Source organism: Aptenodytes forsteri, unplaced genomic scaffold, assembly GCF_000699145.1.
Source record: "Aptenodytes forsteri isolate BGI_AS27 unplaced genomic scaffold, ASM69914v1 Scaffold88, whole genome shotgun sequence".
NCBI lineage: Eukaryota > Metazoa > Chordata > Aves > Sphenisciformes > Spheniscidae > Aptenodytes > Aptenodytes forsteri.
The window spans coordinates 2,068,684-2,071,454 of NW_008795948.1; positions in this window are offsets into that span (position 1 = coordinate 2,068,684).

Genomic DNA, 2,771 nt, shown 5'->3' on the forward strand with positions numbered 1-2,771 from the left:
ATTTATCTAGGAAACTTCAAGACAAAGGACAAATGTAGCTCTTCTGCAAGAATCCTCAGCAATCAAATATGTTTTCCTGCAACAATGGCACGACAGGCAAATGGAAAAATTACTAAAATAGTGTTTCTCATAACCAGAGAGATTCCAACAGAGATTAGTTGAGTTACAAACTGTTAACAAACTAGTTCAAAACTAAATTATCAAATTATCTAATTGCCTAAGTTTTCTTTTAATTTCTTTGCCGATTTGAAACCTGGAGGTAAAGAGATATGGCACAAAAATGGCACAAACTTCTACCGTTTCAAAGTAATTGTATGTCTGAATATCCTTTTCCTGTAATAAATTACAAAAGGTGTAGTGCATCCAGTGACACAAAGACATCATTTTAGTTGCACTGATATAAAGCTTTGTATGTGTCTGTATGTTTACTAAAACATGAAATTGTTAGCGAACTACATAACCTGTGATAATTGTCACAAGTAACCAAAGATAAAATTATTTGAGCTGTTGATTTTCAGTACAAATTAAATGCTGAATCTTACTAAGCCTACCAATAATGTAGTACTGTAATTACTTCTAATAATTATAGCACTGAATTTTGTTAATTTGATAGCATAACTACATTCAGTCATATACAGTAGGTCAGAAAAATGGTTACACCACAATACTACACATGGCCAAGCTTACTTTGACTTTCTGCTATTGCTAAGTATGATAAAGTAAGTCTTAAAGAAAAAAGTCCGTACGCTACCAAAACACATTAGTGAATATTAGTCAGAAGGACATGTGCATTTTATAGGAGAAAACAGGCCTATAAAAGCAGAATAATTTGTAACACATAGTAACTAAATCTTAAACAAATAATACAGTTTTGTGACATTTCAATATACTCATTAAAAACACTGAAAATACAGAATTCTTACTATCATTTGAAGAACACTGCAAATACAAAATTACTACTATGATTTCAGAAAGTTCATCAAAATTTGTACCAACACAGCTTAGTAACATGACACAGAACAAATACAGTTTAATAACTACAAAATGTTTCACAGGACATTTCAGACAGAAACACTAACATATACAAATTAAGAGTTCTTCAAGTGTATGAAATAACATAATTTGCCCATATACATCAGCTTTGTCACAGAACTGCAAAACAAAAAGAAACATTTCAGTTTTCTGCCAGCATACATTCTGGTCTACCGTTTCAATCTATTATTTTTGGGGTCTAAAACACCAAAAATACCAGTTACTGTTGAATTGTACTTTATCCCACAAACACTGCATTTCTTTATGTAATGTTTTTACATACCCATGCTAGCTTTTCATGTCATTTTCAAACCCTCTACTACAGAGAAAATAATACTTATTTGCTTACTTTCAAGGGAGAGGGGTGGTTTGTTTCCTGCTTCTGCTCTTGTTAACTCATAGCAACAAAAAGAGCAAACAGAAACAGGAGATGTACTCCTGTTATAGTCTATATTAGACTATAACCTTAACAGTTACAGAGCACAGTGAGGGAGGGAGCATGTGAAGTTTAAGACTACATTACTGACCACCAGTACATTTTGAAAAGCCTTTGGAAATGAGCTGATACTCAGCTCTACAGTATCCATGTTAATGTGCTTTTTTTTTTTTTTTGAAAAGCAGAGAACTGGTTGGCTTCATTTTGTTTTTCAATAGTGAGATTCTAAGAGGATAAAGCGTGCAAAGTGGAAGCACACAGAGGAGAGAGACTGTTCCCTCATCCCTCACACACGTCTTGAAGTATTGCAAAAGACTCTTCAGCATGGGTGCCACTCATTAAGGCAGAACTGACTTTCACAAATGATGCCACTACAAAGATCAAATGAAGTTATAAAATTTGAATTCCACTCACTATTCAAATGTGGTACATGCTTATAGACAAGTTACACACAAAATGTAACAGCACAACCTGCAGAAGACAGCTATGGTTTTTTGAGAACTTGGGTGGGACAATATTTTAATTTAAAAAAAAAAAAAATCTTATCAGCATTTCACAAATGGCAAAACATACCATTATGTTTCCTGTATAAGCTGCAATTGCTTTGCCAGAAAACAATTAGGTGTACCTAGCATGATCATTCAAAAAATACTGACTTTAATTAGTAACAGGAGGCTAAAAAATAGTTGCTAATAGAAACTCTTCTCACATTAAGGCCAGTGTACAAAGTGTAAAGCACACAATCAGGACATTTGCTGTTTTGTCTGACAAGACTTACGCAACTAAGGACGAAGTTTTCTAAAGCTATTGTATAAACAGTCATGTGTTTACAATTCAGATTAATTTATTTGTTGTACTTAAGAACGTGAAAAGGTTTTGCTGGTAGTTAGGCATTTTTTTCCCCCTTCTTTTCTTGCAAATACGTTCCAGAACTGTTGGTACAGCGCGAAAAAGGGCAGCATTTCGGACCGAAGCAGCGACACGCGGATCTGCTCAGGAATAAAAGCGGTCGGGAAAAGGCTTGGGATGGTTTGCACTCACGGCGCTTCCAGGCAAAGGCGAGAGCCAGGAGGGGCACGCCTGACTCCCGGTGCAACGCTGCGGAAAGCCGCTCTAAAAGTTACTCTGCCGGCTTCCTCGGCGGCACAAGCGACCCAGCTGCAGCCCACCTCCCGGGGAGGGCTCCTGCACCTGGAGGGCGCCGGGCACGGCCAGCCGCTGCCCTCAGCAGGGCGCGGGAGCATCCCGCGGGCGCTGGGCGCGGAGAGCGACCCGGCAGGCCGAGGGGCGGCCGGCAGGGCAG